The sequence below is a fragment of the Barbus barbus genome (assembly GCF_936440315.1).
Source record: "Barbus barbus genome assembly, chromosome: 6".
NCBI classification, from domain to species: domain Eukaryota; kingdom Metazoa; phylum Chordata; class Actinopteri; order Cypriniformes; family Cyprinidae; genus Barbus; species Barbus barbus.
Genome location: NC_136734.1, coordinates 989,917 through 1,004,718, shown reverse-complemented (window position 1 = coordinate 1,004,718; position 14,802 = coordinate 989,917).

Genomic DNA, 14,802 nt, shown 5'->3' with positions numbered 1-14,802 from the left:
AAATACATTAAAATTGCCATCAATTTTAGACCTGCTTATGCAAATTGGTTTTGTCGGCTGGATGACAGGCGTAATATTTGAGCCGTGAGAGTGAAATGTGAAATATAGGGCAGATTCTGAACTTATAACGTACTTATAGATCAGCCTGCTGTGTTTTTGCTTTTTCACAGAACAAACTGAACAACAACAACGAAGGAAAGAAGAAAAAAGGATAATTAATAATAGAATAGCCAGCCAACAAACATTGAGGGACAAATGCATACAAAGACAAATGATCATTTAACTGGTCAGGTAATGCATGAACAAGATACACATTCACTGCAGAGTCACTGTGAATATATAAATAACTCATAAGAATGACAATAACTGTACACAACACAAGAAGAGTGCATTATCCAATAATACTTTAGGCACAATATCAGTGAATACAGATTACACTGCATTATTAATAACTTTGGCATTAACTGGGGTCATTGGATATGAATGCATTACATCAGTTACCTGAAGATGTTCTAAAATCTGTCCCCAGGTTTTGTCAAATACCTCAGATTTGTCCTTGTATCTCATCCTCTCCAATACAAGCATATTCACATGAGGTTTTCCTAATATTCTTGCAATTTGGAGCACAACCAAGGATCCCTCTGCTACTTTACATCTATTAAAAAATGAAGAAAAATCTGGAAAAATGCTGTGCAGTTTCACTTTAGATGAATATATTTAATGCAAGGTTTGAAACTGAATTAAATGATGCCTTACATTAACTGAAGAAGCATGTGGGTCAGAGATGTTAAGATGTCCGCATCAAGAGACATTTACAAAAGGGATTCTATGCCCATTGAAAGCATATTAAAGTGTCTACTTTTAATGTTTCAAAGAAGTTTTTGGAGAATAAAATGTACGAATTTGGTTGAAATAAGGTTACATTGTCATTCAGTGTAACACAATATTTATGTAAAAGTTCAAACAACATGCTTATTCTGACTTGTACATATAAATATATAAAAGAAAAAGGGAGCATATAACATTTTATTGTGTTTTAAATTGATTTTTGTTGTAAATATGCCTGAGAAGATTGTTACACTGAATTACATTTTATCATATAGCATCCATTGCTGAGACACTGAGACACATTTCTACAAACCTGATGAACAAACACACTCATCCTGATCTGGGATGGCCTGAGGATGAACACATTTCCAGCAGATTTTCATTTTTGTATGAATTATCCCATGTCTTATTTTCTGACAGTCGATCACCTGTAAGTCATTTCCAGCTGCATATGAGCAATAAAACAGTCTTCAAACTCATGCAGACTGCAAAATCATTTTCTTAGACGTGTTGACCGGTTCAAGAATAAACAGGCCCATTGAGATATTGGTTTTCATCCACCTGTTGACCTCAGGCATTTTATCACTCAGACAAAAGTCAAGGTTTCCTGATCTGAGAAATGAAGCCGAGATCGATGCAAGACGTGATCTCACAGAATCAAAGCACGGTTTGACGTGATCCGCTCAGTTCAAGGGCTAGAAGTGTATCAGTAATTGTGGTTCTTCTGCAAGCAGTTATGACTGATCAAATATCCAGACTCCGGTTTCTGCATACATAATGAGCATGAATCTGCAGCTGTGAGATGGAGAGCGAAGCTTTACAAAGCCCACAGAAGTCCGCGTTTGATTTCAGTCCAGTCACTAAAGCTGAATTATCACGGCCTGTCCTTGATTTGAACTCAACAAAACACAACAAACAGCAAAGATCACTGTGCACATTCGCAAATATGAAATATGCTGATATGTGACCACCAAAAACACAAATACAGATGTGATATGTGTCCCTGGAGCACAGAAGCAGTCATCAGTAACACAGGTATATTTGTAGCAATAGCCAACAATACATTGTATGGATCAAAATTATACATTTCTCTTTAATGACAAAAATCATTAGGATATTAAGATCATGTTCCATCAAGATATTTAGTAAATTTCCTACTGTAAATATATCAAAACTTCATTATTGATTAGTAATATGCATTGCTAAGAACTTCATTTGAACAACTTTAAAGGAGATTTTCTCAATATTTAGATTTTTTTGCTCCCTCAGATTCCAGATTTTCTAATAGTTGTATCTCAGCCACATATTGTCCTAAATAATTGAACCAATTTCATCTTTTTAAAGGCATACAATAGTCAATTAGATTTTTTGATCAATTGCATTTTCATTTTTTTTAATTGAATCATGTATAACTTTAAAAAAAGATCAATTTAATTTTTTTTAAGTTACGCGTTTCAGCTTGAAGTCAATTTTAATATAATTTAAGTTTAAATCAAAACAATTTAACCAATTTCAACTTCATTTTGTAAGTTGATTCAGCTCTATTTTTTATAGGGAAATTTAATAAAATTTTATTATTTTTTAGCCAATTTGATTATACTTAATTTAAGGAAGCAACTGATTAGTGATTATTAGTATTTTTGGTGGAAACTGTGGTTAGCATTATATAGATACTGTATATATAGTAATAACTTCTAGTCTGCTATAATGAATTTCAGCTCATGTCAGTTTGTAAATACAGTTATTTCTATGGTTTTATTTAGATTAATTTGCACATTATTGTATATCCGGCTGGAAAACTGCATTGCTCTGTTGCTCTTTTACATCTCACAAAGCATAACGCAGTTTGCAGATATTTTTCTTTTTCTTTTTCTTTCCAATTCAGAATGTGGAGATTGAATTTTAATACACTGCAAAAAAGTATTTTCCGGTTTTCCATAAACATTATTAAATCATGACACATTTAATAGAGAATATTTTGAATGACTTAAGATATCAAGTCTTGTTTCCGGGAAGAAAAAACATCAAAATTAAGTGAGTTTTCACTTCCATTGGCAGATTTTTGTTCTTGTTTGAAGCATAGACAAGACTGCATAAGTCATTTTGCATCTCAAGTAAATGCATCCTGATTTAAGAAAATCAAGACATTTTTTGCAGTGCAATCCTTCTTTAAAAGCAATCAAATTACATTCTTTGCTTAAAAATGAAGACAAGGAAAGTTTGGGACTCTTAGCTCTCAGTTTTGCAGACACAGATAATCCGTAACACAGGCTTTTATCAGTGAGAACGGCTGAGAACCAAACGCCACGCACTTTCCGTGATTCACCCGGCACAGACCCTCTCAACAACTGAATTACACTGAGGCCCTGCGGTGAAAATGACGGATGTTTTTGCACAGTTTTGACCCCGTCCTGCTGTCGGCCGTCCCTCGGCCCTCCCTCATCTCTCCTCTTTCTCTTTGTCCAGCACTTATTCTGCACCTGTCCTGTTTTCCTGGAGGTGTGTGGATGCATTGTGCCGGCAGCATTGGCGGCTGTGAGGTAATAGCAGGCAAATGCAGTTGTTTGTGCACTTCTCCCAGCATGCTCTACCAGGGACAGACTTCTGTTGGCAATTTCCATTCAGCAGCATCCAGCGATTACAGCAAACGTGGATGAAAGCTTTCTGTGCAAATGCAGCCATTCTCAAACAAATGCACAAAGCAGAGAAAAACCTGAGAGCTTCACACAAACGACGTTTACAATTCACTTACACCTACAGCCCTTTATAGGAAATGCATCATAATAAAGAAGCTTAATTGTTAAAAAAATACATCAAGATTACTGACCTCATGTCATCATGAAAGATTTTTTACATTTCTGCTAGAAACATCAGATTGTTCTCAGTTTTTAATTAAATAATTTTTTATTTTTAAATGATTATTTAATAAAAATAAAAACTATTATAAATTATTATTAAATAATTAGTATTATTTTTGTTACATTTATTTACTTATTTTCCAAATATCTAAACATTCTTAAATCAAGACACATTTACATGAGATGCAAAATTACTTAATTAGGCCTTGTTCTCTAAACAACATGTCTAAAAAAAATTATGCTTAAAACAAGAGCAAATATCTGCCATTGTGTTAAGAAAAATTTATTGAATTCAAAGGGAAAATGAGAATATTTTTCTGACCCCATTTGCAGATATTTTTTCCTTTTTTTCCTCACTTGACTTTGATCCATTGTTTATAAAACAAGACTTAATATCTGATGTTATTTTGGTTCTCCGGTAAATGCATCTTGATTTAAGGATGCTTAGATATTTGTAATGGAAAGCAAGACAAAAATGCAATTTAATTGCAATGTAAGATATTATTAGCAAAATTCTGAAAATATTAAGGAGTAGAAGTAACTTGTATTCAATTATTTATTTTTTTCAGTATGAATAACTAAAAATTCTTAAATCAAGAAATATTTACTAGAAATGCAAAATGACTGAAGATATTAAGTCTTATTTTCTAAAAAATGTATCAATATTAAGTTTGTTTCAAACAAAAAAAAATATCTGCTGATGTGTTGAGAAATCTTTTTCTTTAATTCAAATGGAAAACAAGATTATTTTTAGTGCATAATATTGTGTTAAATATTTCCAGAATGTAAAATGCATTGAAATGTATAAAATATTTATAAATGATAAACAAACTTATGAGATTATTGACAACTGAATGGCGTTTGACAGCAGGACTCCTGCAACTATTACACAAAACTGATCGAACGACATCAAGAGCCAAACGACGAACAGGCCAGAGACCCTGGAGAAAATCACTGACGGAAAATACATATATTGATTGAGATGATCGTGCTGAGCCGGAGAGAGGAGCTTTAGATGCTTAGAGTCGAAAAATTACACAAGATTTCTCAACTTCCTCTGGCCTTTTCACATATTTATTCATAACTTAATTCAATGGAAATACATAATTTTTTTTAATTACTTTTTGATACCCTTATGTTTTTGTTACCTCATATAAAACATAACTCTAAATAAATAAATAAAGCACTCAATTCTTCTTGAACTACATTCATATTTCTTTTACAACCCGAATTCGGGAAATGTTGGGATGTTTTTTAAATTTGAATAAAATGAAAAAATAAAAGACTATCAATTCACATGAGCCAATATTTTATTCACAATAGAACATAGATAACATAACAAATGTTTAAAATTAGAAATTTTACACTTTTATCCACTAAATGAGCTCTTTTCAAATTTGATGCCTGCTACTGGTCTCAAAAAAGTTGGCACGGGGGCAACAAAGGGCTGAAAAAGCAAGACATTTAGAAAAGATTCAGCTGGGAGAACATCTTGCAACTAATTAAGTTAATTGACATCAGGTCTGTAACATGACTAGCTATAAAAGGGGTGTCTTAGAAAGGCAGAGTCTTTCAGAATTAAAGATGGGCAGAGGCTCTCCAATCTGTGAAAGAGTGTGGAATACTTTAAAAACAATGTTCCTCAATGTCAGATTGCAAAGGCTTTGCAAATCTCATCATCTACAGTGCATAACATCATCAAAAGATTCACAGAAACTGGAGCAATCTCTGTGCGTAAGGGACAAGGCCGAAGACCTTTGTTAGATGCCCGTGGTCTTCGGGCCCTCAGACGACACTGCATCGCTCATCAGCATGATTCTGTCATTGACATACTAAATGGGCCCAGGAATACTTCCAGAAACCACTGTCGGTAAACACAATCCGCTGTGTCAACTGCAGATTCCAACTAAAGCTCTATCATGCAAAAAGGAAGCCATATGTGAACATGGTCCAGAAGCGTCGTCGTGTCCTGTGGGCCTCAGTTAAAATGGACTGTTTCAAAGTGGAAAAGTGTTCTATGGTCAGACGAGTCCAAATTTGACATTCTTGTTGGAAATCACGGACGACGTGTCCTCCAGGCTAAAGAGTAGGGAGACCTTCCAGCGTGTTATCAGCGTTCAGTTCAAAAGCCAGCATCTCTGATCATTTGGGGGTGCATAAGTGCATACAGTATGGGCAGCTTGCATGTTTCGGTAGGCACTATGAATGCTGAAAGGCATATAAAGGTTTTAGAGCAACATATGCTCCCCTCCAGATGACGTGCATTTCAGCAGAACAATGCAAAACCACATACTGCAGCTATTACAACAGCATGGCTTCGTAGTAAAAGAGTCTGGGTGCTGAATTGGCCTGCCTGCAGTCCAGATCTTTCACCTATAGAGAACATTTGGCACATCATTAAACGAAAAACACGTCAAAGACGACCATGAACTCTTCAGCAGCTGGAAACCTATATCAGGCAAGAATGGGACCAAATTCCAACACCAAAACTCCAGAAACTCATAACCTCGATGCCCAGACGTCTTCAAATTGTTTTGAAAAGAAGAGGAGATGCTACACCATGGTAAACATGCCCCCATCCCAACTATTTTGAGACCTGTAGCAGGCATCAAATTTGAAATGAGCTAATTTTGTGCATAAAATTGTGAAATTTCTCAGTTTAAATATTTATTATGTTATCTATGTTCTATTGTGAATAAAATATTGGCTCATGTGATTTTGAAATTCTTTTAGTTTTCATTTTATTCAAATTTAAAAAACGTCCCAACATTTCCAGAATTCGGGTTGTATATATATAATATGTGTGTACATATATTTATTGTTTTGTTGTTTATTTTATTCTCTAAATATTAATATTATTTATTTATTTAATGTTTATGTAACGCATATATTTTGTACATGTATTTATTTATTTAATTATACTTATCTCTGCATGCATTTTTGGACATTTATTTATTTACTTATTGTTATTTTTGCCTAGTTATTTGTTTTTTTTGACTGTTATCTCTGCATATATATTTGTACATGAGTTCAGTTCAGAACTGTTATTTATTTATTAATTCTGTCTTGTCTATAATCACTGAAGAAGCATTCAAGCAAGATTTTCTTTGTCCTTTTATCCAGTACTTGCACATAAGGCAAACAGCTTTGACTTTGTTGCTCATAAATAGTGTCAGTGATTGAAAAATTATTAAATTTTGTGTGATCACATATATTGCATGTACAGTAAATAATATATCAGTTGATTTCATATAAATAATAAATCCATTTGCGTTGTTTTAATGATGTTGGAGTGTGTGATTGCTCTGCTGCATTGCAGTGGTGTGTGTTCTCTGTCATTCGACTCCGTCTTCATGTATGTGTGTCTCGAGACGTCTGTTCCTGTCAAAGGGCAAAATCAGCCGCTCTCAGATCTATAAAAGCAGATGGGGGGCCATTACTTTCAAAGCTGCTCTATCTTTGTTTCCGGCTTTGCACGTGATAAAATATTGATGGAAAAATAGAAATATTTTGACTCCTGCTTAATGTTGGCCATCTGAGGGGGTTAATGACTGATCTCATGTTACTGGAGCTTCACACAAACCCTGAGGAGCCACGGCTCAATCGATCGCTCTTCATCACATGCAGCACTCCTCTGGCCAGGAGATTATTGTTTATTTATTGTTTACTTATTGTTTTAATAAAAATTTTAAATGTATTTATTTCTATTTTATATTGTTGCAATTTCTAACAATAATAGTATTATGTAGTTAGGTATTTTATTATATTTTTAGTTATTTTCTTTTATTTTTATTTAAGTCGAGGTCTTCACTGGGGATATGTCCCCGGGGCTCATCCAGGTGTCCGGCCTCCGCCGACGATCAGGGAGACATCTTCTCCCGGCGCAGATCCACCATCTGATCTGGACACGGACAGAGAAACAGAATAAGAAAGAAAGAAAGACAAATATTAGCGTAGATGCCATTCTTCTTACGATGTAACGAGTACATCATGTGTTATGAGGGGTGTTCCCGGTTCCGGTTGATCTAATTAATGCAGCCTAACCATCCTTTAACGGATTTGAATAATAGAAGCGTATTAGTGTATTATGTGTAAGCCAGGTTAAAGAAATGTGTCTTTAATCTAGATTTAAACTGACAGAGTGTGTCTGCCTCACGAACAGCGTTAGGTAGATTGTTCCAGAGTTTGGGTGCTAAATAGGAAAAGAATTTGATTTTGATATTCTATGTATTTTCAAACGGCCAGAGTTTTGAGAACGCAGCGGATGTGGAGGACTATAATGTGATAAGAGCTCACTCAGGTACTGAGGAGTTAAGCCATTCAGTGCTTTATAAGCAATTAACAAGATTTTAAAATCTATACGATGTTTGATAGGGAGCCAGTGCAGTGTTGACAGAACCAGGCTAATATGGTCGTACTTCCTGGTTCTAGTAAGGACACTAGCTGCTGCATTTTGGACCAACTGTAGTTTGTTGATCAAGCGTGCAGAACAACCACCCAATAAAGCATTACAATAGTCTAACCTTGAGGTCATAAACGCATGAATTAGCATTTCTGCATTTGACGTTGAGAGCATAGGTCGCAATTTAGATATGTTTTTGAGATGGAAAAATGCAGTTATACAGATGCTAGAAACATGGCTTTCAAATGAAAGATTGCTATCAAACAGCACACCTAGGTTCCTAACTGATGAAGAAGAATCGACAGAGCAGCCGTCAAGTGTTAGATAGTGCTCTAGGTTATTACATGTGGGGTTTTTAGGTCCGATAATTAACACCTCTGTTTTTTCAGAATTTAGCAGTAAGAAGTTACTCATCATCCAGTTTTTTATACTGACTATGCATTCCGTTAGTTTCTCAATTTGGTGTGTTTCACTGGGCCGTTAAGAAATTTAGAGCTGAGTATCATCAGCATAACAGTGAAAGCTAACACCATGCCTCCTGATAATATCTCCCAAGGGTAACACGTAAAGCGTGAAAAGTAACGGCCCTAGTACTGAGCCTTGAGGTACTCCGTACTGCACTTGTGATCGATATGATACCTCTTCATTCACTGCCACAAATTGATGGCGGTCAGATAAGTATGATTTGAACCATGCTAAGGCACTTCCACTAATGCCAACAAAGTGTTCTAGTCTATTCAAAAGAATGCTGTGGTCGATAGTGTCGAATGCAGCGCTAAGATCCAGGAGCACTATTAAAGAAATCCTCACAGATACCATTTTTCTCTAAGAAGAAATATAATTGTGAGGACACTACATTTTCTAGTATCTTTGACAGTAAAGGGAGATTTGAGATCGGTCTGTAATTAACTAGATCTTTGGGGTCAAGTTGTGGTTTTTTAATGAGAGGCTTAATTACAGCCAATTTGAAGGGTTTTGGGGACATATCCTAATGACAATGATGAATTAATAATAGCCAAAAGAGGATCTATGACTTCTGGAAGCAGCTCTTTTAGTCGGTTAGATGGAATAGGGTCTAATATACATGTTGTTGGTTTAGATGATTTAACAAGTTTAAGTTTATACAATTCTTCCTCTCCTATAGTAGAGAATGAGTGGAATTGCTCCTCAGGGGATCTATAGTGCACTATCTGATGCGATACTGTAGCTGAGGGCTGCATGATTACAATTTTATCTCTGATAGTATCGATCTTGGATGTAAAGTAGTTCATAAAGTCATTACTGCTGTGCTCTTGGGAAATGCCAACACCTGTTGATGCTTTATTTTTCGTTAATTTAGTGACTGTATTGAATAAATACCGGGGGTTATGTTTGTTTTCTTCTAGAAGAGATGAAAAGTAGATCTAGCAGTTTTTAATGCTTAGTAAATTGAAAAACGTCAGAATAACTGCAGTCATATCTCCAGATGAACTCTTTCTGGACTGAAGCAGCTCAGCTTTACTTGATTCTCCATCAATCATTTTCTAGAAAAATCAGTGTCTCAAATCTGATCATCAGGATCATTTGAGGAGCGTTTGTTTCCAGAAGCTTTACTTTCACTGTTCCTCAGCGGAGGAATGATCTTCATCTTACATCTTCTGAGGAGCGTTTATTTAATTGCATTGCATTATATGTTTGGATCATTTCAATCTTATCTTACTAAGACATTTTATTGGGGATATAGAGTGACCATTGATATTTAGATCATTTTATGTCAGTATTTCATCATATAAACATCAGCATATCATTAATATTTTTGCTCTGTTTGAATCTCTGAATAGAATTGAGCTTTTTTTCCCTCCATATTCTCACTCTGACTATATGAGCCATAAAAGCCTGATGAATATGATACAAATATGATGTACTTATGCAAATTAGTTTTTAAATATATTTTCTCTAAACGTTCAATAAGCTGTTCTATTTAAAATATTTTTTCTGGCTATTATTTCATTTGTCTGGTTTTAATTAGTTGTTGTTTTTATAGAGAGTGGCATCTATCATTTATTTATTTGTTACAAAGTGTTTACCATGATGTAATTGCATTAATGCATAAATAACACAACTACGATTTGGTTTTTTTTTTTCCAGATAAAAGTGTTTTTGGCAAGAAGACGGGCACAAAGTGATCCACATGATGACAAATATGAGTCATTTTTATGCTTCAGGAGCAACATATGAAATACCCATGATAATGATTCATGCAATTTAATTTTCTAGGAGGTTCAAGTGTATGCAACCACAATTCCGGAAATGTTGGGATGTTTTTTAAATTTGAATAAAATGAAAACTAAAATAATTTCAAATTCACATGAGCCAATATTGTATTCACAATATAATATAGATAACATAAATGTTTAAACTGAGAAATTTGACAATTTTATGCATATGTTTACAATTTTATACATTGGAGCATGTGTTGCTCTAAAACCTTTATATACCTTTTAGCATTCATAACTGGCATCTGCAGATGGCACAGCGGATTGTGTTTACCGACAGTGGTTTCTGGAAGTATTCCTGGGCCCATTTAGTAATGTTGATGACAGAATCATGTCGATGAGCGATGCTGTGTCGTCTGAGGGCCCGAAGACCACGGGCATCTAACAAAGGTCTTCGGCCTTGTCCCTTACGCACAGAGATTTCTCCAGTTTCTCTGAATCTTTTGATGATGTTATGCACTGTAGATTATGAGATTTGCAAAGCCTTTGCAATTTGACATTGAGAAACATTGTTTTTAAAGAATTACACAATCTTTTTATGCACTCTTTCACAGATTGGAGAGCCTCTGCCCATCTTTACTTCTGAGAGACTCTGCCTCTCTAAGACATCCCTTTTATAGCTAATCATGTTACAGACCTGATGTCAATTAACTTAATTAGTTGCTAGATGTTCTCCCAACTGATTCTTTTCAAAATGACTTGCTTTTGCCCCCGTGCCAACTTTTTTGAGACCTGTAGCATGGACTCAAATTTGAAATGAGCTCATTTATTGGATAAAAGTGTATACTTTCTCCGTTTAAACATTTGTGTTCTCTATGTTCTATTGTGAATACAACTTTGGCTCATGTGATTTGAAAGTCTTTTAGTGTTCATTTTATTCATATAAAAAAAAAAACCGTCCCAACATTTCCGGAATTCGGGCTGTAAATAAATCAAGTAAATAAATAATAACAACAGTGAGGAGGGATGCTTTACACCAGTAAACTGTAAACTCAAAAAGTGCCACATTAGTCTGACTTTATGCCTTAAACAGCCTTTTAAACCAGTCTAATGATCGTACCAGAGCATAATAAATCCATGAGGAGAGCAGATATAGCTGTGAGATTATGAGCTCATATCCATCCAGAGCCATTAGCCTGAGATCAAACCTCCAGAGTGTCTTAACCTCCAGATTCCTGTCATCATCCTTAACAAATCTCAGCCTGCAGTACTTCCTCAGATACACACTGTGCAAAACAACAACTTCAAACGGGCTTTGGCTCTGTGCGTTCTCCTGGATCTCCATGTCATTTCACCATTTAACATTTGACATAATTGTCCGCAGACCCTTAATGGCAACAAGTGAGATGAGGGGCCTCTGCGGAGCCACAGGGGCCCGTGTGAGTCTTGGGTTACTATAATTGATGTTAATAAAGGCCTGCGGTCATTGTGCAGAACAAAGATCAGCGAGACGCAGGTGAGTCTTCTCAGGTTCACCTGATTGACATCATGACAGCAGATCTCCACATTTCTGAGGATTGCAAAGTTTTAGTTCAGACTCGAGTAAAGCGTAAATGTGAACACTGGAATACGTGTGAATGCAAAAAGAGGAGCAAAATATGGTAGAATGAAAGCAAATTACAGCATAAATCACTGCTTTCTTTAGTCTCATTAATATCATAATATCAGGGTGATTATAGTTAACTAAAACCATAAGAAAACATTTTCGTTACAATGAAATGTGTGGGGGGGGGTTGTCATTAATATCAGGGTGATTATAATTAACTAAAACTAAAAATATTTTTGTTACTTGACAAAATAAACACTTGATCATTTTCATTTAGTTTAACTTGATGTACTAAAATAACTAAAACTAAAAGTGAAATGAAAACGAGCAAAAACTAGACGTATTTAAAAAAATAAATAAATAAAATGACAAAAATAACAAAATTACTAAAACTTTAAAAAGATAATAATGGAGAATATAATTTAATTGAAATCATTAATGAAAACTATAATATTATTTTTCAAGATATTAAAATAACACTGATTAATATTATTGTACTTATTAATATTTTTAGTTATTTTTTTATATTTTCCATTTTAATTTATTTTTTATTTTGGAGCATTTTTGTCTTTATTATTATTATTATTATCATTTAATATATATATATATATATATATATATATATATATATATAAATACAAATATATTTAAATATTTATATACATTTAGTTTTTGTTAATTTATATTTCAGTTTTAGGAATTTTAGTACTTCAACTTAAACTAAATGAAAATTAGAAATGTTGCCAACTAACTGAAATAAAATAAGATTGTTAATTTAATATATAATATTTATTAGATATATATTTTAATTTCAGTTAAACAAACATGTTTTTAAAGTAGCTTTTACTACAATTGTAGCACTTACACTATTATTAAAATTATACACATTATTTTCAATTTTTTTTATTTAAAATTTTTTACTTGTATTTATTACTTTTTAAATAGTTTTATTAATAGTTTTAATTTTAGTTACTGTTAATGCTTTACTTTAGTGTAACTTCAGTGTCTATTTACATGTTGATTTATTGCGATTTTATGCGTACACTTGTGTTTTATGGTTTACTCTGGTAAATCCATGCCCTGAACACAGACAATAATCAGAAATGAAGCGAAATGAAGGGTTTTGTCTGAACAGAGCAGCTCTTTGTGTGACATTGAGTGACGGACAGCAGGATTGGCTTTCAGAGACGACTCTTAATTCTCATGTCTTCCCATTGTGTCCCAGAATCCCTCGGGGCTGCGGCGTAATGAGACATAATTGAGGGAAGGTCACGGATCATTAATTCACCTGGACGGCTCGCCATGCTTTCATACCTCGACTGACAGGTAGAAGATCTGAGAGCGTGAGACACAGGAAGCTGCTGACTCCACTTCCTGTCTGTGGCAAACACATGAGCTGAAACAAACACCACAGCAGACTGACATGCTAACGCTGTCTCAGCAATGGATGCTCTGCAGTGAATGGGTGCCGTCAGAATGAGAGTCCAAACAGCTGATAAAAACATCACAATAATCCACACCACTCCAGTCCATCAGTTAACATCTGGAGAAGACAAAAGCTGAAACAAATCCAGTTAAGTTGTCCCAATTAAGATGTTTTTAACTAAAATACAAGTCCATAATCCATAATAACGCTTCCTCCGGTGGAACCAAAACAACAAAACAAGAAAAAAAGCCAGAATTGCTAGATATAAAGTCATAATTGTGAGAAAAAAGTCATAATTGCGAGAAAAAAGTCATAATTGCAAGATATAAAGTCATAATTGTGGAAAAAATCATAATTGTAAAAAAAATCTAAATTGTGAGATATAATCACAATTGCAAAAAAATCATAATTGCAAATAATTCATGATTGTGAGTATAATTGCGAAAAAAGTCATAATTGCAAGATACAAAGTCATAATTGTGACAAAAAAGTCATAATTGTGACAAAAAAGTCATAATTGTGAAAAAAAAATCATAATTGTGAGAAAGTCATATTGGACAAAAAAGTAATAATTGTAAGATATAATCATAACTGCGAAAAAAGTCATAATTGTGAGAAAAAAGTTAATTGTGAGATTAACCCCAGGTTTCACAGACAAGGCTTAAGATAGTCCCAGACTAAAATGCATGTTTGAGCTGTCTCAATTGAAAATATCTTGCTCTGGCAGATCTTAAAATAGGCCAGTGTCATTGTTCTGTGTCAAGATGCACACCTTAATGTTTTCTTCCAAGGCATTTTTGTAAAAGTTGCTTAAATATCTTAATTTAACCAAGGCCTAGTCCTATGTGAAAACGGGGCCATAGAGTCATATTTGTGAAAAAATTCATAATTGTGAGAAAAAAAGTCATAATTGCATGAAAAAAGTCATAATTGTGAAAGAATTGTGAGAAAAAAGTCATAGTTGCACAAACAAAATCATGATTGTGAGATATATTCATAATTACAAAAAAGTCATAATTGTGAGAAAAAAGTCATAATTGCACGAAAAAAGTGATAATTGTGAGATATAATCATAATTGTGAGAAAAAAACAATTGAGAAAAAGTCATAATTGCAAAAAAGTCATGATTGTGAGATATATTTGGAATTGCAAAAAAGTCATAATTACGAGATAAAGTCATAACTGTGAAAAATTCATAATTGCAAGATATAAAGTCATAATTGCGAGCTTTAAAGTCATAATTGCAAGAAAAAGTCATGATTGCGAGATATAAAGTCATAACTGCAGTTTTTTAAATTCAGTGGCAGAAATGGGTTTCCATAACTAAATGACATTTTGACCAAGTATGCGAGTGTGTTTTTGTGACGCGGCCTCCTTCTGCCTCAGCGACTAATTCAACAGTGGCTTCATCTCGGCAGAAGAAACGTCCAAATTGCAGCAGGCCCGAGTGATCTCCAGACAATTTGTCTATATGTATGCACGTGCTT